A 22499-nucleotide genomic window follows, 5' to 3' on the forward strand; every position below is an offset into this window, starting at 1 on the left:
AAACATTAATTTTAAAACATCACACACGCACTTACCTTCAACATCGAGGTCCCAGGAGGGTTGGGACTGCTGCCTTCCCTCAGGTCAGCCAATGAGGGAAGGGAGCAGTCCTAACTTCGTCACAGAGTGGGATGGGGTCAGTGAGACTGCTGACCCACCCCACTCTGTGACGAAGTGTCACTGATTGACACTCACCCTGGGCGCTTCAGGGCTTAAACCTGAAGCGCCCAGGTCAAAGTCAATGGTTGACACTTCCCTCATCGCCCGGGGGAGGGCATCGAGGCACCTTTGCTGAGCCGAGGAGGTCACGCCCATAGGAGCTGTGACCTCCTCACCCCAGCAAAGTTCAGCTCAGGCAGCCAGGAGTCTGCAAATCGCACATGTCTTGCTCCTGACTGCCTGACCTGAACATGAAGAGTGTATGTCAGGCTGACCTTTGTTCAGCCTGACAGACACACTTCATGAGGGGCAGAAGGTGGGGGGGCGTGGCCCCTCCACCCTAAAGGACGGGCCGCGCCTGCATGGACGTCAATCCACCAAAATGCCAGGAGCAGCGGAAGTGACATCACACGCCATTCCATCTTATCTTTCAATCACACACATGCACACACATACATTCCCTCATACACGCACTCTCCTTTACACAAGCACACTCTCACCCGCAAGCAGGCACAACCTACGTGCAAGTGTGTTTTTTACTTACCTCTGCTCCCAAGGAGAGTCATATTCAGCTAACTGTACTCAGTTGTTTATTACACTAATAGTGAATAATATATTATTATTGTCACTGTTAATGTAGTAAAAACAACTATTTGAAAACAAGGAAATGGAGCCCCAAGCAACATTCATAAGGATGAGTTACCCCTGTGTTCCTGGCACTCATTTTGCCACTTCTGAGGCCAGGGGTCGCAAAGCCAATGCCAGGGGTCGCAAGGGGAGGCTCGGGGTTCCAGCTGCGACCCCTGGCGACCCCCAAATGACATCCATGGTGCTTAGGAATCCTTCCTTGAAGGCAGCACAGGTTGACCGATAGTAGGGTCTGTGGTAAAGCGGTGCCGTGCTGGTCTCGACGTTGCGGAGAGGTACCACGGGTGAACTGTCCCAAAAGTAATCTGAGTAAAGGTAGGACTGACCGTCCACTAGATTACCTGTTAGATTACAATCACCTGTAGAAGCAGTACTAACGTTGTCTGTGCAGTGACGTGGTAAGGACAGGATGACGTTTCTCTAGGATTATCGACTTGAACTCGTTTGTTGGATGTAGGTAAATGTTGAAGTCAAGAGTCGAGAGATGGCGCCCTCTGTTGACTCCCCCTAGGCTACATTGCCTGAATATTGTCGCCCCCTGCACCCCTGGAGTCAGTTGTAGAGTTAGCAGTGTGTGAGATAAAAACACATAGTCCGTCTTTTATTGTGCCACCCCCTTTCCCTGCCTGGCATTTCTGTGCTGTCCATGAGCACCTGGGATAACAATGGGGTCCCCGGACCACGGGTCTCATTTACACTGAACAGGTGCAGCGCTGCGGCAAAATTTGCAGCACCACGCTGCAGCTCAGGGATGCGCTGTATATACTAAAATACGGTGCAACCCTGTGTGTTCCCTAGCACTGGCGTTAAAATTAGCTGCCAATGCAGGCACCTTGCACCATAGTGCATGGGTGTCTGCATTGCAGGGAATTATTGTTTATGTGCAGGAAGGTGTCCCTTACTGCACACAAACAATCAATATTGTCGATTTGTTACTTCAATGCAGCACACATAGAAGTAGCAAATTGTCATTATTTAATGATGCAGTAAGTTGTCATTATTTAATGATTGTTTATGTCCAGGAAGGGACATCTTCCTGCACATAAGCAACAATTCATGGCCCTTTGCTCTTTGCATGTGTGCTACAGAATGCAGAACACATAGAAAAGCAGAAAAGCCTTTCTCCTTGTTGCTGCACTGTAACGCCACTCCTGGGGTGGCGTTAGTTTGTGGCTCAGCCTCAGGTTTATGATTTCTCGTAAATCTGGGGCAGCGTCAAAATGCAATGGGTTTTGCAGTGGACGCCCACAGCAACACCCATCGCACGCCCCTCTGGTGCAGAAAAATGCATCGGAGGGGCCATATTTACAAGGCAGTGTTAAGCCATGCAAAGTGGCTTTGTGCCATCTTGTAAATATGGCAAAGGGCACCTCGCCACCGGAGTGTTGCTAAATGTGACTCTCCCGTGGCGCAAGGGCCTTGTAAATGAGGCCTATATTGCTGACAAACCTGTGACGCTCCAGGACAGCAGAGAGATGCTTGTTTTCCCAGTTTGGACTGAGGATTATTACACGAAGACCCACGTGAGGCTTGGGGTGTGTGCTGTGTTTCTGTGGGGGAGAGTGGTCGCGAGGCAGCGGCAGCCTTCTCCCTTAACTCTGTTTTACGGTCTGATGCATGTCACATATGCCAATAGACCCGATACAGGCAGGAGACTCCCGATTTCTTAAGCCAAAAATGGCCTAATTTAGGCTCTCCCCCATCTGAAATTGCCTCTGCTTCAATAGAAATCAATAGGGGAAAGGCTTTCTCCCGATTCTTTTTTTTTAATTTCCACCTTTCCCTTTCTTAAATGTTAGCATGTAGATATGTGCACCAGGCTCCCTGTTTCTGGAGCGAATTTAATTGTTAGTGTAGGAGGCTCGACTGGCTTGTAGTGAGTACCTAGGGGTACTTGCACCTTGCACCAGGCCCAGTTATCCCTTATTAGTGTATAGGGTGTCTAGCAGCTTAGGCTGATAGATAATGGTAGCTTAGCAGAGCAGCTTAGGCTGAACTAGGAGACGAGTGAAGCTCCTACAGTACCACTAGTGTCATATGCACAATATCATAAGAAAGCACAATACACAGATATACTAAAAATAAAGGTACTTTATTTTTATGACAATATGCCAAAAGTATCTCAGTGAGTACCCTCAGTATGAGGATAGCAAATATACACAAGATATATGTACACAATACCAAAAATATGCAGTATAGTATTAGAAAACAGTGCAAACAATGTATAGTTACAATAGGATGCAATGGGGACACATAGGGATAGGGGCAACACAAACCATATACTCCAAAAGTAGAATGCGAACCACGAATGGACCCCAAACCTATGTGACCTTGTAGAGGGTCGCTGGGACTGTAAGAAAACAGTTAGGGTTAGAAAAATAGCCCACCCCAAGAGCCTGAAAAGTGAGTGCAAAGTGCACTAAAGTTCCCCAAAGGACATAGAAGTCGTGATAGGGGAATTCTGCAGGAAAGACACAAATCAGCAATGCAACAACGATGGATTTCCAAACGAGGGTACCTGTGGAACAAGGGGACCAAGTCCAAAAGTCACAAGCAAGTCGGAGATGGGCAGATGCCCAGGAAATGCCAGCTGTGGGTGCAAACAAGCTGCTACTGGACAGTAGAAACTGAAGATTCTGCAGGAACGACAAAGGCTAGGAACTTCCCCTTTGGAGGACGGATCCCTCACGCCGTGAAGAGTCGTGCAGAAGTGTTTTCCTGAAGAAAGACCACCAACAAGCCTTGCTAGCTGCAAATCGTGCGGTTAGGGTTTTTGGATGCTGCTGTGGCCCAGAAGGGATCAGGATGTCGCCAATTGCGTCTGGGGACAGAGGGGGCATCGAGCAAGACAAGGAGCCCTCTCAGAAGCAGGCAGCACCCGCAGAAGTGCCGGAACAGGCACTACGAAGTGGAGTGAAACAGTGCTCACCCGAAGTTGCACAAAGGAGTCCCACGCCGCCGGAGGACAACTTAGGAGGTCGTGCAATGCAGGTTAGAGTGCCGTGGACCCAGGCTGGACTGTGCACAAAGGATTTCTGCCGGAAGTGCACGGAGGCCGGAGTAGCTGCAAAAGTCGCGGTTCCCAGCAATGCAGTCTGGCGTGGGGAGGCAAGGACTTACCTCCACCAAACTTGGACTGAAGAGTCACTGGACTGTGGGAGTCACTTGGACAGAGTTGCTGGATTCAAGGGACCTCGCTTGTCATGCTAAGAGGAGACCCAGGGTACCAGTGATGCATTTCTTTGGTGTCTGAGGTTGCAGGGGGACGATTCCGTCGACCCACGGGAGATTTCTTCGGAGCTTCTAGTGCAGAGAGGAGGCAGACTACCCCCACAGCATGCACCACCAGGAAAACAGTCGAGAAGGCGGCAGGATCAGCATTACAGAGTTGCAGTAGTCGTCTTCGCTACTTTGTTGCAGTTTTGCAGGCTTCCAGCGCGGTCAGCAGTCGATTCCTTGGCAGAAGGTGAAGAGAGAGATGCAGAGGAACTCGGATGAGCTCTTGCATTCGTTATCTAAGGAAATCCCCAAAGCAGAGACCCTAAATAGCCTAAAAAGAGGGTTTGGCTACTTAGGAGAGAAGATAGGCTAGCAACACCTGAAGGAGCCTATCAGAAGGAGTCTCTGACGTCACCTGGTGGCCCTGGCCACTCAGAGCAGTCCAGTGTGCCAGCAGCACCTCTGTTTCCAAGATGGCAGAGGTCTGGAGCACACTGGAGGAGCTCTGGGCACCTCCCAGGGGAGGTGCAGGTCAGGGGAGTGGTCACTCCCCTTTCCTTTGTCCAGTTTCACGCCAGATCAGGGCTGAGGGGTCCCTGAACTGGTGTAGACTGGCTTATGCAGAAATGGGCACCATCTGTGCCCATGAAAGCATTTCCAGAGGCTGGGGGAGGCTACTCCTCCCCTGCCTTCACACCATTTTCCAAAGGGAGAGGGTGTAACACCCTCTCTCTGAGGAAGTCCTTTGTTCTGCCTTTCTGGGCCAAGCCTGGCTGGACCCCAGGAGGGCAGAAACCTGTCTGAGGGGTTGGCAGCAGCAGCAGCTGCAGTGAAACCCCTGAAAAGGCAGTTTGGCAGTACCTGGGTCTGTGCTACAGACCCGTGGGATCATGGGATTGTACCAACAATGCCAGGATGGCATAGAGGGGGCAATTCCATGATCTTAGACATGTTACATGGCCATATTCGGAGTTACCATTGTGAAGCTATACATAGGTAGTGACCTATATGTAGTGCACGCGTGTAATGGTGTCCCCGCACTCACAAAGTCCAGGGAATTGGCCCTGAACAATGCCCACACACTAAGTAACTTAGCACCCAACCTTTACCAGGTAAAAGTTAGACATATAGGTGACTTATAAGTTACTTAAGTGCAGTGTAAAATGGCTGTGAAATAACGTGGACGTTATTTCACTCAGGCTGCAGTGGCAGGCCTGTGTAAGAATTGTCAGAGCTCCCTATGGGTGGCAAAAGAAATGCTGCAGCCCCTAGGGATCTCCTGGAACCCCAATACCATGGGTACCTCAGTACCATATACTAGGGAATTATAAGGGTGTTCCAGTATGCCAATGTAAATTGGTAAAATTGGTCACTAGCCTGTTAGTGACAATTTGAAAGAAATGAGAGAGCATAACCACTGAGGTTCTGATTAGCAGAGCCTCAGTGAGACAGTTAGGCATCACACAGGGAACACATACCTATAGGTCACAAACTTATGAGCACTGGGGTCCTGACTAGCAGGGTCCCAGTGACACATAACAAACATACTGAAAACATAGGGTTTTCACTATGAGCACTGGGCCCTGGCTAGCAGGATCCCAGTGAGACAGTGAAAACACCCTGACATACACTCACAAACAGGCCAAAAGTGGGGGTAACAAGGCTAGAAAGAGGCTACTTTCTCACAGTTAGGGCATCTACTAATGATCTGGTAATGTAACTCCTTGGTGGCCCTTTCAGACTGACTTAAAGGTATCATTAACTGCCATGGGTCAATACTATTATTGTTAAAGGGATCAGAGCATCCAACCACTATTGTGTTATAGACAATGAATCCCCATGTATGAAAAGTTTCCTTACTTTTCCAAACTAAGATGGCCGCTTCCATACTTGACCAAGTGTCCTTTGTGGACCCTTTATCAGGTGACGGCAACTCTTACAAACACAATGCCTTCGATGCCATATTACCCATTTCAGTTGATGCAGATGTTTAGGCAATTGAAGAATGTTCTGTTTAGAGCATGAGTACTCGCAAATATTTTTGTATGGGCTGAAAGTTTGGTCTGTGATCTGACTGAGGGTGCATTGATGCCGACAGGGTGGCATTAAGAGGGGAGAGTTTCAGGGGGTGGGGAGACTGGCAGTAAGGTAGGTACAGGAAAAATGAAGCATCTACATCTGGTGGCTGAATCGCACATTGTGAAACCAGAAAACCTGGGATTGATCCCAGCTTCCCCTCTTCCCCAAATTGTGTGAACCTAGGCAATTGTTTTTGGTTCACTTTCCATGAGTTTTTTCATTATCACATGTAAGAAGACCTCAAAGTACGACTTCAGGATGTGCACTGTACAAAACCTTCTCCTGAGTTTGATTTAATAAACTATAATGTTGTTCATGTATAACAGGAATCCCGACCACTTAAAGAGTGCCCATAACAACTGACTTGCCTCTTAGTTCACTATTGGCATTGTTGTCAGGTTTGGGGGAAGAATGAATGTTTCTAAGTTGATGTTTGAAAAGTATCACTTTTAAAAGAAATACTTCACATTGCACTGATACAATCTGCTGTACCAAGGTGAAAGGGTGCTGCATGTTGAGTTTTGAAGAGACTTTATCATATTTTTACACTTTTGGTTCAAGGTGTTCCTGAAGTTAAGTGGTGCAGGATAACCTAGTTACTTTCGTTCGTTAACCTCAATTAACCCTTAAGTTAATGTTTGCTCATTTATTTAACATCTTTTTAGTGTTAGTGCTGAGTCCAGTAAACAGCATCCCAGAGCTGCTGTTGACTAGGAGGCCTCATGTACAGGTCAGGAGGGCCGCATGCGGCCCCCGGGCCGTACTTTGAGTATCACTGGTTTAGAGCATCTTGGTGCCCCTTGTCATACATTCTTGTATTACAGAAAGTTTGTTGCAACCCTCAGCCGTTACAGTTTCCTTCTTAGTGTTCGATACAGTATTGAGTTTGTGTTGCTTAAAGGTGTTTACTGAGGTGGAAACACTGGAGTGACAAGGAAGAGATACCTCTGAGGGAGGATGAACTCTAGAGACAGTTCGGGTTGTTACAGAAATACTTTCATGGCTATGTGGAGTAACTAGTACGTGAAGCAGACAATTAGACTTGGGTGTCTTTGTCAGCATGACAACTCTCAATTCTGGCATTAAACAGTAGGGGCAGAGACGGTGACGGTCAGTGAAGGTTTGTCGCTGGATTCAAGTGAACTTGACTGCTTTCCCTGGACCAGAGGCAAAGACATTGTTTGACTCGGAGGCCTTTGTCATGTCATCATGGTGGATTCCCAGTTTTTCTGAGCCAAAGTTGGTAAAACAGGCTGGTTTTTGGCAGGAGAGAGAACTGGTGTGTCCAGTGGGTCTGAAGTTACTAGAGTTGGTGAATTTTCCAAGTGTCATCCTGAAGTGGTTTTAAGACCTTTCTAATGTCTGAGATGAGCCCTGAGCTGGTGAGTTGAGTTGATACTTCAGTGTTTGGTTCCAGTGGAGTACGCTTTTGACAGACATAAAAAAATTGAGGGTCAGATTTATCAATGGTTCATGCAACACAACTCAACGTAGAAGACAACTTGCTGTACTGTGCTGTGTGAAAGGGAGAGAGCAGGAATGTGCCATTTTTACCAATATATGGAGCATTCCTGCTCTGTGCCTGCACTGGCATATAATCTGCTCCCTGGCGTCAATACAGGGATCCTTCTGTCACGGTGCAAAACTACCGGTGTTGCAGACAGGATTGTTTTTATGCAGGAATGGACACCTTCCAGCACAAAAATAATCCTCAAGGGCATTTTCCTCTCCCCATTTATGCTGCAGAATTCAGCACACTTAGAAAGCGGAAACAATGAGGATATGTACAAAGATTGCTCTCTACATGGTGTACTAGAAAGAAGTACACCGTGCAGAGAGTCCAGTGGATCCCCAGTTGGTTTGCTGAGGCAAAAGTAGGTCGGACTAATGCTCTCTTCTGTGGTCGTGTGGGAGAGCAGTTAGGCTTATGAGAGAGTAGTGTGAAGCATTTGTTGTACTCACAGAGGCAATAAATGAGACACACACTCAAAGAATAAATCTGAGACCAAATTAAAAAATAACATATTTTCATATATATTTCAAACCCAAGAACGTCGCTAGAAGGTAAGCACCTTTTCAAGCATAAATACCTTTTAGTTGCAAAAATCAACAAAGTGCAATTTTAGTGTTCTTCAATGATAACCTATCAAAGGAAAACACATTCAGCAAACAAGCACTTATTGACGACTCATGGGGAGAATCTTGTAGACTTAGGGTAAGTACTGGGCAAGGGTCAGGACCACAACAACATGTCACTCTGGGCAGCACTGGGGCAGCTGGGTGCAGATGTGGAGTAAGTGTTGGGTGCCCAATGTATTTCAATGGGGATTGGTCTTCGTGGACTTAGGCTGCAGACTCTGGATGGGGGACCAGTTGGGAACAACCAACAAGTAAGTTGCAAACGTGGGGTGCTCAGGGATGTAGGTGCACCTTTGGTCCTCTTGTCCAAGGCAGGGGTGTCCTTTGGTATCGGGTTTCCTTGTCCAGGAGCACTCGTGGTTGGAGGCTCCCATGGTCTGAGGCTGCAGGTGTCGCCGGGGAGTCCAGGAGGGATGAAACCACAGTGGACTTGGGCCAGCGGTTACAGGTGCCGTGGTTGCTTTGAATGTCGGGTTTCTCCCATCTCAGAGACTGCTCGAGAGGGGGCCTGCGTGTAGTGGCTGCAGGGGACTTCAGGGAGTCCAGGAGGGGTGAAACAATGATGGACTCGGGCTCTAGACAGTTTGGGGACCTTGCTGACACTGGAGTCCACTCCCACTTGGGTTGGTGCCAGCAGGTGCAGTCGTGACTTCAGGCATCAGGTCTTTGTGGTTTCAGAGGCTGCAGAGTCCTTCCCTTAGAGTTGGTTGGAGAGCAGGTCTGCCGCCATGACAGACTTGAGTCTTTTTCAAAGGCAGGCAGTCCTCCCACGTTTCTGGAGGTTCAGCTGCAGGATGAGGTGTCTTTTGGTGCAGAGTCCATCGAGAAGTGCAGACAGGCCGGCGGGGTTGGAACCAGGTCAGCTGATTCGTCTTTTCCTCTTCTGCGGGTGCGTCTTTTTGTCCTTTTCTTCTTAGGTCAAAAGAATCTGGGTTTTAGGGTTCAGGGGTGCCCCCTAAATGCTCCATTTAGTGGCAGCCAATGGGTTGCGCACCTTTAGGGTGACTACACCCGTTCTGTGACTACTTCCGTTGGTAAGTGGGCATAATCCTGACCCTAGTGGCCTAATTCCTTCCAAACCAAGATGGGGGAATTTAAAAAGTGGTGTCCACTTCAGCTCGTCCACCTAAGGCATGGGTACTCACTAACTTTTGCTCGGGGGCCAAAATTGCTGTATGGTTTGCGGCCGAGGGCCGCACTGGAGTGACAGCGGGGACGGGGCTTACAGGGGGCACAACCACACCGCTATACGATAATGGCCGCCGTACGTAAATATAGAGGAGGGCCGCGGGAGCATGCGCAAAGAAGCCACCATTGCGCATGCTCCTGCGGCCCTCTTCTATGTTTATGTACGGCGGCCATTATCATATGGCGTTTGTCCGACGTGTCCGCGGGCCGCCAAGGTAGGTCCGTGGGGCCGCTGGCGGCCCACGGGACGTACTTTGAGTACCACGGACCTAAGGGGTGGGACTGGAATGAAGTAGGCTCACCTCCTAATCTGATTAATGCCTGTCTTGACACCAAAAGTGGCATCAGAACAGGGGGGATCGTCATCTCCAGCATTTAGAAAGACCTGGGTCGCACTAGGAAGGGAGCTACCCTTTGAAGCTTCCCGTCCTGGAATGTCCATCCTGCCTGGCGAAGGTGCTAACACCCCCACCCAGGGCAGGCTTTTGTCTCTGGCTCTCGAGAGCGGTGGCTCTCACCTTTGGGGGTCAGAAACTTGGCTAAGCTGACTGAACTGGTCAGGACCAGTCAGTTCACACGCTAGTTGCTGGTAAGTTTTCAGGGGGCGCCACTATGGTGCCCTCTCGGTGCATGTTTTTGTGAATCCAACACTGGGCTCACCAATATAAAATGTTTGATACCAAACATCCCTATCTTCAGTGAAGCCATCATGTAGCTGGGGAACTCGTATTGACCAGTGTCCACACATGTATTTAAAATGGCTTTCCTGGTCACTTACCATGTCTGAGAACTGACAGAGATATAGCAGGGGCATATCTTCAGGGGCAGATATGCCCTCACATGTAATATAATGCACCCTGCCTTAGGGCTGTAAGGCCTGCTAGAGGGGTGATGTACATAAATTGTATGCAGTGTTAGGGGACACGGCAAACAGGTTGTGTGCCATGTCATGTTTTCACTTTTGTCTGCACCAAGACCTGCAGCCTGCAATGGCAGCCTGTCATGGGCTTGGTGAGGGGTTCCGTAGGGTGGCACAATTCGTGCAGCAGCCCTTAGGGACCCTCTTTAGTGCCCCAGGCCCTAGGTACCAGGTGTACAATTTACTAGGGACCTACAGTGGGTGCTAAAGGGTTTGCCGATTGGGGAAACAAGTGTGCAGTTTTGGGGAAAGAGATCTAGTACTAGGGATCTTAGCAGGAACCCTGTGCACTTTCAGTTGAACTTATATCAGATATCAGGCAAAAAGGTGGGGTGGTGACCGTGTCAAAAAGGGCACTTTCCTACAGGAAAAATAAAGATATTTCTCCTCATTGCACCTCCGCTGGGAAGGCAAAGGTTTTGGACGCATTCCCAGAATCTGGGAATGCTCCAAAATCCATGGGTGGATGCGCAGGAACACCCACGCTCACCCATGGAACGCCTTCCCAAGGCAGAGTAACGCAAAGCAGTGACTTGCGCTGCCTTGATTTATTGCAGATTTTCCAAGCAATGCAAGGCCACTTTTGCAACAAAAGACATCTTTGCATCAGATGTAACCCCCCAAACTTTTGGGTGGTCCAAACAGGGAGTGATGCTTATCTGGTTAAGCAGGTGAGGATGCGGCTAATGGCCAGAGCTTTTTGACTTTGGAACTGAGGAACATGGTTTGAGTCTTGGCATTGATTCAACATCCTCTGATTCTGGGCAAATCACTTATTGCCTCATTATAAGTTTGGTGGTCCGAGGACCGCAACAATCACAGTGGGGGTGGAACTGCTGAATGCCAGGCTGTCCCGACCGCCATATTATGACCCTAGAGGTCCGACCCCCACGGGACTGCCACCACCACCACCAGGATCATAGGGCCTCATTATGAGTTTGGCTGTCCCAGGAATGCCAAACCCACGGTGGCAGCGGGACCGCCGTACGCCAGGCAGTCCTGAATGCCATATTACAACCCTAGCAGTCCGACTTCCAGGGGACCACCGCCACTGCCAGGATCATAGACCCCGACAGGTAGGAGGCGGTCGAAGTCATTCTCAGCCACGGTGGTGCTTAAAGCAGCACAGCCGTGCTGATCATGACTCCACTTTCCGCCAGCCTTTCCATGGTGGGATCCCCGGGGGCAACGAGGCAGACAGTGTGTATTCCGAGGGCGCTCGGAGCACCCTCTGTGCGACTGCATTGGCCTCAGCGCCATGAGGACCCAATGCTGCTGCTCGGTTTCCACAGGGCTGACTGCAGCCCAGTGGAAACCTTGTAATGGGGTCAGGGAGGAGCCTGCCAGCCTCGCAGTGGTCTCCTCCCCACGGTCTGGCCATCCAGGTTTCGGGCCCCAATACTTGTAATGAGCCCCTTAATCTCCCCTGCCCTAAAAAAAAAGGGAATTCTGTAATGTAACTGGTGCTCATGCAAAGCGCTCCAATACCTTTGAGTCAAGTTTGTGCATATAAAACTGCAAAAAAAATCCTATTTTCCAGATGGTAATGAATTTGAATATCGTTAAAATCCACCTGTAGGACAATTCACATGGACTGACTCTATTATGAAACCTTACATCTGCATACAGTTCCCTCCTCTGTTTCCTATGCCGTTCATAAATCCTTGTACTGCTTTCTGTTATATTAAAAATATGTAATTTCTAAATTATGCATTTTGTACTAAAATATAGCACTTAATGCCAAGTTTGCATTTTCTGTAACTACGTGGAAGTTCGTGTAATTTTCCTGACATTTCGTGGAATTACACCAAAATAAATTCCCTGCAAATAATTTCCTCTCGGACAGTTTGAGGTACGATCTTGTAAATCTGGCAGCAGGAGGCAGAGAACGTTGGAGCCCTACAAGAAGGATGTGAAAGGGTGCGCAGTGGGAGCTGGGGATGCGTGAGGCTCTAGGCGCTATAAATGTGGTTAAGGTGGGGGTGGGGGAGGAGGACAAAAGAGGAGAATCACGCAAAGCCACTGGCTAGGATTGTGCCCTCATTCTGCAGGTTAACCATTGATGGCCGGTGATTCACCCAGTTTGAAAAACTGGTAAAAAATAATTTACAGATGCCATCCATTCCCCACCCTGGCCTGAAACAGGGAACAGAGTTTTGTTGATTTCACGTGAATTTACTCACAACTCTTGCATCACGTGCACTATTAGTTTCCTGAGTGGTGGGTCCCTTGTCTGCCTCTGCTCCGTCCTCCCTGCCCACCCTCGCCTTGAACTGTTTCCGGTCCTGCTATGTACATTCAGCGTCCTTGAACCTGACTTCCCGCCACTTCCTTCCTCGCACGTGCTCCTTCCGCGTCTCCTGGTTTTCCGCCCCCTCTCCTCCCCCTCCCTCACGGTCCACCCTGGCCCTCCTACCCCTCTACTCTCCATCACTGGTCCTCGTTTCTGCTGATTTCATGTGCTCTGGGAGCCCGGGAGTGCTGCGGTTGGGCAGAGGGAGTGCATGTGTGCGTGTGTGGGCTTTTGACAGAATACATCCTTTGCTAAAATGCCAGATCTGTTTTAGGTTTTTGTCAGGGGAAAAAAGATGGAAAAACATAAGAAAAACAACATTTCGAAATTTCCTTTGCTAAAAAAAAATTCTTCCATGCTGAGCACCAGTGCTTGTCTAAATTTAGAAAAATGATTATTTCACAACGGAAAATATTTATCCAGGAAGGAAAAGATTTTAAAATTAACCTTTAGACATGGTGAAACGAGGCCGCCTTTTCATAGAAGCTGACTGCGGCTTAATTGCACTCATTATACGGGTGGCTTTGCAAGGACCGTGAAATCCGGTTCTTCTGGTTGGAAAAACAGTATTGCATGGAGACAGAAGTGGGGCGCGGGTGTGAGTCAAGGAGGGGCGGGTGCATTCGTTATGCATGAAAGAGGCACCTGCTCTCCACCGTTGAGACATATTCCACAGCGCTTAATTTGAGCCAGCGGGTTCTGGTGCTCAGCACCGGCACTTAATTATTCACACTAGTACTTAGGACAGCTGCCACATGGTGGCGCTGTTGGTATAGTTTAGAAACGAGGAGAACAGCAATTGTTTATTAATTCAGTATACATTAAAAACAACTAATACTGGCACCCATGCCATTGTTAAAGGCTCTGGGGGCCTGGAATAGTCTGAATTGTCACACTTGTAGTAGAGTACTGGTTACTAGTTATAAAGATGCTGTCATTGGCAACGCTGGCCATGGTAACGGTTGGTGCGAGCTACGGAGGCGAAGGCTACGCAGACGTGAAAACTTATTTCCCTCACCTTCTGTGGGATTACACTGCACCCTTCTCAAAACATCCCTTCTCAAAATATACAGTGATTTGTTTAATAATGTTAAATTGTTCTGAGTAGAATGAAAGGTGTTGGTTGAGAAGTTTCAAAACCCCAAAGGTCCATTTAGAATGCACTGAGCTGTTTACAGTGGGCGTAGGTTCATACACTCTGGTATATTGACTGTTGAGATTGTAACAAAGTATATTTATTCTTCAATCTTCTTTGCAACTTGTGACAAATACGGTATCAGCCAAGCCAGCACGTTTCATTCCTATATGAGACTTCATCAGGGCTGCAAAAATAATATACAAACAATATTTACAATTAAAACAACGACAAGCAACAAATACCCACATAATATAATTACATTCACCATGTCACAGTAATACATGAAAAGAAATCCCTAAAATCATACACATTTATATTATCATCAGCATCACTACTGGACAATTTAAAAAAGGTTCTAAATTTCTCATAGCATATTACTTTACAAACATCCGAGCAGTGTATTCCTAATCAAATTGAGAACCACACATTATAATAAAATGTGGAAAATACATATGTTGACAAACTTGTTAATCTATAGACTGAGTTTCTGCACTTGGTCAGAAGTGTCAGCTATTGGCCAGTAACTGAGTATGTTGTGTGAGAGACTGAGGGGCAGATTTATACTTTTTGCTGCAAACTTGCATTAGTGCAGGTTTGCGGCAAAAAGTATTGCGCCGGCGAGCACCATTCCATGACGCCGGCCGGGCGCCCTATTTATGGAATGGCGCTAAGGCCCTGTTAGCGTCGGTTGAAAGGACGCTAACAGGGCTGGGGAGGCATAGGGGGAACTAGGGCTTGTGCACCAAATTATAAAAAAATTATAATTATTAACAATAATTATTATTAAATAATTAAAAAATCGTGCACCGGGGCTTGTGCACAATTTTTTTTACCTCTAAACAGTGTAGCGCCATTTTCTGATGCACAAGCCCCATGGACATGGCTCCTGTTTTAGTAAAGACAGGAGCCATGCCCACCAGACCAATGGCCATGCCCAGGGGACAAATGTCCCCTGGGCATGGCCGTTGGTGCCAACGCCGTGCAGGGGGCCCCAAGTCAGGGCCTCCAAGCGGTGTTGGCAACAAAAAAAACATACTCACCTGGACTTACCGTGGATGGGTCCCCCATCTTTAGGTGACCTCCTGGTGTGGGTAGGGATGGGTGGGGGTGCCCCTGGGGCCAGGAAAGGGTACCTGTGGGCAATTTCCATGGTCTCTGACTATGGAAATCTGCCTACAGGTCCCCTTACACCTGCCCAGACCCAGACATTAAATTAAGGCCCCTATCTCCCGTGCTGGATTTTAGCACGGGGGATAAATATGGCGCAAAGGCCATATCGTCCTTTTCTGGATGGGAACGCCTACCTTGCATCTCATTGACGCAAGGTAGGTTTTTCCCTCCAGAAAACAATGTAAACTCCATAACTTTGGTGCTAGACATATCTAGCACCAAAGTATAAATATGGAGTTAGGTATGCGCTGAATTAGTGTAAAAAAATGACGCTAATTCAGCGCAAACCAAGTATAAATTTGGGCTTGAGTATCCTGTGTGTGTAATTTGACAGAGGTGAACAGTCTACTTTTAGCCATTGGTTGTATATCTGTTGTTTGGCACTCGTTGAATATCTGTGATTGACTAGTGGCTGAATGTCTCTTATTGAGCTATAATGGACTGTCTCATGTGATTCAGTGGTTGATTGCAGATTTGTGGGCGTAGGCTGAACAACAGACTGTACATTGTAGCTGCGTAGAGGCTGGTTGAGTGTTCGCTCCTGCTGACTGGGCTTTTATGTAACCATCAAAGGAGAAGAAGCTGATGGTGCTTGCTTGTTGCCTGTGGTAACTATACTTACTTCATAGTAAGAGTTATTATATCAGTTGGACAGAGGTGGGAACATAGACCCCCCCCTGACAACTGGAACAATATGCAATACTCAATAATGGTAAGGAATTTATATCCATTGATGGAGATTAATTCCCAGTGATGGCAAGTCTGAATCTGTCTTCTTTAGAGATTGAGGGCCTGATTTAGAACTGGGCGGATGGAATACTCCATCACAAACGTGACAGATATCTCAAATATGTCAAATTTGTGACAGAGTATCCCCCTCCGCCCAGTTCCAAATCAAGCCCTAAAAGTGTTCACTTCCAGACAGCGTAGGGTTTGAGTCTGTGATTCTTTTTGATTGTGGTTGAATGTGTACTAAACGTCATCTTTTTGTCTGACAGTTTCCTGTTCCCAGATGTCACTCGCAGCCCTAGCGCCATGATTACTATTGATGTCTAATCATGTGCTTTATGAAGAACTAACACAAACTCTTTTAAGACATAGAATGGGTGTTCATCACTGTCTTGTTTATTTGTTAGTTGTGTATCCTTTTTGCACAGACTATTACATTGCAACACCTGGATCGAGCTTAGTCCGCCCCTTCTCATCGGCTCTGCCTAGCTGTACTTGTGTGGATATAACTCTTGTGAAGTTGTGAAAAGTATTTCCATTGCCTGGAATGAGTTCCTGCGGTGGATTAACTCTGTGCCCTGGTTTGGATGGATTCGCTATCTCATGTTTCTGTCAGTAAGAAAACATCAGGCTGGTTAACAGTTATAAATCATATCGATCCCTCTAATGTTTGTGTACGTCCTTTCCTAAAATGCCAGATCTGTTTTAGGTTGAGGAACAAATTCAGAGAAGAAATACCATGGAAGAAGTGAGATCTGGTATGAGTAAGAGAGAGGGATTTCAAGGTACTGGAGCTGTTAGAAATGGGGTCTCTGGTTGGCAGTCAGTTTTCACTCGGTCCAATCAAGGACCCTCACTCTAGTCAGGGTAAAGGAGAGACACACCCAGTTAATCCCCGCTCACCCCCTTGGTAGCTTGGCACAAACTAAAAGGCTTAACCCAAAGGCAATGTGTAAAGTATTTGTACCAACTCACACAGTAATACAGTGAAAACACTACAAAATGGACACTACACAGGTTTAGAAAAATAGTAAATATTTATCGAAGCAAAACATGACCAAAACGACAAAAATCCAACATACACAAGCAAAGTTATTAATTTTGCAAAATTAAACACAAAAAAGTCCAGAGAAGCACAAATGATTTGATGTTATTACGGCACTGTGATGGAGTCGTTTCCCACAATGTGATGCCACTGGCGCCGGTTACGGAGTCGCACAGACCCTCAGGTACAGTACCTTCTGAAAATATGGAAACAAGCCGGTGCACAGAGTCGGGATCGAGGCGTTGCTGGATCCGGCTGGCGTCAGTTCCGGGGCTGCAGAGCGAAGGAGCGGAGAAGTCAGTGCGAGGTGTCGGGTCCTTGCTCCGGAGTTGTGGAGGGGAGGCGGCAGAGGTGCAAAGCGCTGGATCCGCACACTTCCGGCGGGGTCGATATCCTGCGGTCACAACATGGTGCGGCGACTTCACGGAGTCGCGGACTTCAGCGAGGCTGCAGCGGTGTCGGGCCTGCAGGTTTGTCGCACTCCAGCAAGGACCATGACTTCAGTTGCAGGAGGCGTCACAGGATCTGGCAGCGGTGTCAGTCCGGAGTCTTCCGAAGTTGGTTTCCTTGGTTCTTCTTGGTTTTTCTCCACCTTCTCCTTTCAAGGGCCCAATGACTGGATTAGGTACCACTTGGCAGGGTAGGAGTCTCAGCAGAGAGTCCAGGTGCCAGTGGGGGAAGTCTTTGATGGCCCTGATACTTGGAGATACCTCTCAAGCAGGAATATACCACAAAGTCCAGTCTTTGTCCCCTTTCTCAGGCAGAAGGAGCAACTGCAGGATAGCTCAATAAAGCACAGCACAGTCACAGGCAGGGGCAGTACTCATCCTTCAGCTCTTCTCCTGGCAGAGGGTCCTCTTGAATCCTAGAAGTGATCTAAAGTCTGAGGTTTTGGGTCCAATACTTATACCGCTTTCTGCCTTTAAAGTTGCCCAGCTTGAAAGAAAAGTCTCCGTTGTTTGCAGGATCCTGCCTTGCCCAGGCCTGGCTCCAGATGCACACCAGGGGGTTGGAGACTACATTGTGTGAGGGCAGGGACAGCCCTTTCAGGTGTAAGTGACCACTCCTCTATCCACTCTAGCCCAGATGGCCCATCAGGATATGCAGGCTACACCTCAGCTCCCCTTGAGTCCCTGTCTAAAGGAGATGCACAAACAGCCCAACTGTTAGTCTGGCCCAGACAAGGAATCCACAAACAGGCAGAGTCACAGAATGGTTTAAACAAGAAAATGCCCACTTTCTAAAAGTGGCATTTTCAAATTGACAATCCAAAAATCACCTTCACTAAAATATGTATTTTAAAATTGTGCGTTCAGAGAGCCCAAACTCCAAATTTCGATCTGCTCTCAAAGGGAAACTGCACTTTAAGGATATTTAAAGGCAGCCCCCATGTTAATCTATGAGAGGGATAGTCCTTGCAACAGTGAAAAACGAATTTGGCAGTATTTCACTGTCAGGACATGTCAAACACACAAGTACACGTCCTACCTTTAACATACACTGCACCTGCCCATGGGGCTACCTATGGCTTACCTTAGAGTGCCTTACATGTATAAAATGGGAAGGTTTAAGCTTGGCAAGTGAGTGCACCTGCCAAGTCGAATTGGCAGTTTAAAACTGCACACACAGACACTACAGTGGCAGGTCTCAGCCATGTTTACAGGGCTACTCATGCGGGTGGCACAACCAGTGCTGCAGGCCCACTAGTAGCATTTGATTTACAGGCCCTGGGCACCTCCAGTGCGCTTTACTAGGGAGTTACTAGTAAATCAAATATGCCAATTATGGAAAAGACAATTACACATGAAATTTCACATAGGGATCACATGCACTTTAGCACTGGTTAGCAGTGGTAAAGTGTCCAGATTAACAAAAACAGCAAAAACAGAGTCCAGCACACATGATTAACCTGGGGAGCAGAGGCAAAAGGTTAGGGGACACCAGGCCAAGGATGCCAGGTCTAACAGGAACAATGCTTAATTTGTAAAAAAAAAAAGAAGTACCAGGGCCCTTTTCAGGAAGCCACTGCAGTTTGCAGCGCCTATTGCCCCCACCAGCACTGCTAATGCCTGTACACGCACAACTAGTCACTGTCACACTCCTAAAGGTGTGTCAGTTCAAACTACTCCAGACCAATAAAAGCTATAAGAATGGTTCAGGCACTAGGTATTTGTCATTTGTAAGGCATATTAAATAACCGCTGTGCTCATTTCAAAAGTAGGAAACAGCGCCCCATGTGGCGGACTGCCATAAGTGCCGGTGTTGACTATAAAGGGCTGGTATCAGGCACCGGAAACTATGCCACATATTAAGCACTACACTGAAGTCCCTCTATGTAAACCTAGAGCTGCAACAAGAGATCTTTCTAGAGAGTAAAATGTTAGCGGGCATTCGAGGCATGGCGTACCTGAGTTGTAGCGCACTCGTAGCTCTTCAGCGGAGTAGTAAAGAGTCTGAAGGAGTGAAAAAGCTAGGGGTCCTGACACTGAATGCATCCAGGCACGAATGGGCACAGACGAGCTTGCCTTTGGTGCACCGCCAGCGAGGGCAAGCAATCACTTCTCAAAGGTAGTCTATGGTAAGCAAGTAGGCGTGGCTTAGTAGGACACAGCGTGGCAAAGTGGAACGCTGCGTGGATAAGTGAGACGCTGGGCCGCTCACCTGGAGCACTTCGTCCTGTCTCAAAGCAAGTGGAGGAAACGAAAAATAGCCCACCCACTCCAGACCTAACCTTCAGGCTTCTGTGCTGTCAGATTGCCCTGGAAGAGAAAATTAATTTAAGAAAGTGAAATTATAAGAACATCAAAAAGCGCCTGAGGCTGTAGGCATATAAGATACTGGTAGTAGTGGGGAGGGTGGGCGCAGCGAACCTTCTTTTTAAATGACTTAGCGCTTAGAAGATTGTGAGGAACCTTACACCTTGAGAGAAAAAGAGGCCCCCTCAGTCTGAAACTATCCTAATGCGCCGTCAAACACTGACTGCCCGGGTCTGCAGGAACAAGCTTCCGGCTGAAGAAGGCACGACCATGTCCTGGCTGCGGTTAGAAGCGAAATGCAAGGATAACGCATACACAATTTAACAGAGAATGTAAACACGTGTGTAAGGAACAATATTTGCTGATCAGACCACACTTCAGCTGCTTTTAACATGTTCCTCGACACCTTAGACTCCGTAATGAACACTCCTTGGCCGCCTAAAACATGCAACACCTGTGACAGAAAGACAAAAAAAATAACAAATTGAATAGTTTTGTCTTTGTGTTTATAGTGAGTGTCGATGTGGGGCGCGTGGAGATGTATTTTGTGTGTTGATTGTGTGAACTCCTGATTGTGTGAGTAATGGTCGACACACGACAGCAGGGGAGGTGTTTGTATCACAGAGAGGTCATGATGCGCGACCTTTGTTCACGCCAATAGTTGCGGTACAAGAGTTATTAAACTATATTTCATGTTTGGAGGCTTCTGTAGCGCCGCGTGCCGCCAAAAAGACACACCAGGACGCGCGTAGAGCCGTTTTTATTAATTTTTACAAAGGTAAACGTTTTTACTGATAGTCAAATAATTTATAGTGTAAGAACAAAGAATAAATGTAATTTATAGCGTCAACCTAGACAGGAAATGAGCCGAGTGCGTGGGCTCGGCGGCCCTTATCACATACCACTAGATGTGTACATATGTATTGTAATACCTAGGAATGGTTTCTGTCACTGGGCCAGCAAACTTGGCCGTTGTAGCTTTTTCTCAAGCTATTCATTCATAAATTACCCGCGCCAGAGCCGCGAGCGCAGCTGCTGCCTGCATTTACATGTGCAGAACTCTCTCTTGCGACCCCAGGCTCTGCCTGCACTCATTTTTGTGTGTGTTTTTGTGCTTTCGCAAAACCTGCACTCTAAAGCATATGAGAAATTCGCGTAATTTGCTTTTACGTAACTGTGCGAAATGCAAATCCTTCATTTCATCCAGGTCCTGTAAATGCACTGAAAGTTTGACGAACGGTTTTGTCAACATGATGGAGTCTTGAGGCGAACTTTCAATGTATTTTTTTTTTTCAAAAACAAAATTCCAAAGCAAACATTTTTCTGGAAATAAAAAAAAACAGTGGCTCCCCTTTCCAAGGGAGTTTTCTCCCACGCAATGGCGGCCATTTTACAGTTTTCACAGTCCCTGAGGGCCAGGTTTGACCTGATGGTCCAAACTGGCCAATCGTCTACCCAAATTAAATAGGGTGGGCAGACAAGTGGCCAATCCATCCCGGCCCTTACTCTGCAGGGCCGTTGGAGGTGTATGTCGGCAGCACAGATGCAGTAGTCTCCGCGTCGACATGCTGAAGGTCGGCCCATCTCTAAAGAGGCGGACAGACCTTCCGTTTGGAGAGGCGCTACTCTGTCACTGTTGCAACGGAGGACTCTCGCCGCCAAAATATAAATCGGGACCTAAGTGTTGATTATACATTTTGTGACTTGATTGACATGAAACATGTCATGTTGTTGGCCAACCGGGGCTGTATTTCTGAAGATCGCAATATTGACTTCGCCACTGGGGCTATATATTGCTTTTTGAGGTGAACATTCAAGCATCATTACATCTCTGGCTATTTGTATAGGGTAAGGTAATCTTAAAGTAATCACAGTAATTATTACTATATAACTGTGATTTAATTATCAATGGATTCTGGTCATCACATTTACTAGAAGTATTTTGCTTATGTCTATGCACGTCTTCGAGTTGGAAGTTCATCAGTATCAACTGAGTGCATTTTGTTTATGTCTATCCATGTCCATATGTTGTTCAGCAACTCTACCTTTTTAACATGTCACTTTCATATGAACTTCATATTTTGCAATGTTAACAATTGTCTGTTGACTGGTATTGATTATATTATGGACGCTAAATAAAAGTGCTTTGTTTATGTCTAGGATTGATAATGTGACAGTGATCCTGTAAACGATCCACAGACCTGTCAGTGACCAAACTGATCAAGGCTTTGATGCATGAGAATTTGGGTTTTACTGACTAAGGACAACTTTGGTCTGTCGTCCATCTTGGATGTGACACCGTAGAATCCCACATGACCATTCTGATATTAGTTTTCAAGAATAGCAGCAGGTCAATTGGGGAGCACTAAAGTCTGGTAGGGACTACACTACTCTCGGTCCACTCGTTGCAACTTGTGGGAGGATCATTTAATGCAGGTAGACGCACTGACATGTGTGTTTCTGTGTGTATGTGTGTAGTTTTCTGTCTGCTAAACAAAGGGGAGAAGAAAGGCTAAAGGGGAGGGTCTATCCTCCTTGAAGCTTCAGTAAACGTATTTAGAGACCCAGAGAACAAGTTTCCGCTCCAGGAGGGGGTGGCCTATGTACCCCATGTACGCCACACACCCCCTGCATGTAATGCAAGGCCCTTTTATACCGGGCCCCTTTCCACAAGGTCCCATGCCACCTCACGGGTGTCCCCTATCTTTTGAACAATGGGGCCCCCAGGGAGACCACCAGCCACAATACCGGGCTTTTTTAGGAATGGGCCAGGGACTCCCGAGGGGCAGGACCAAGAAGCAGTCATAAGTCCATTGGGCACCGGATGCAGAGCAGGGGAGGATGCTGACCCCCAGTATGACAATGGAAACCTCACATGGTCGGGACACTCAGGCGGGCCCAAGCAACCACACTGCCTAATTGTAAACCCAAGTAGTCTGACACTTACCCCTGCACAAACAAGTGTCCTGGAGAAAGGTTTAGGCTTTGTCCCTACTGCCCCGTTAGACAAATTCAAG

This window comes from Pleurodeles waltl, chromosome 8, assembly GCF_031143425.1.
Source record: "Pleurodeles waltl isolate 20211129_DDA chromosome 8, aPleWal1.hap1.20221129, whole genome shotgun sequence".
NCBI lineage: Eukaryota > Metazoa > Chordata > Amphibia > Caudata > Salamandridae > Pleurodeles > Pleurodeles waltl.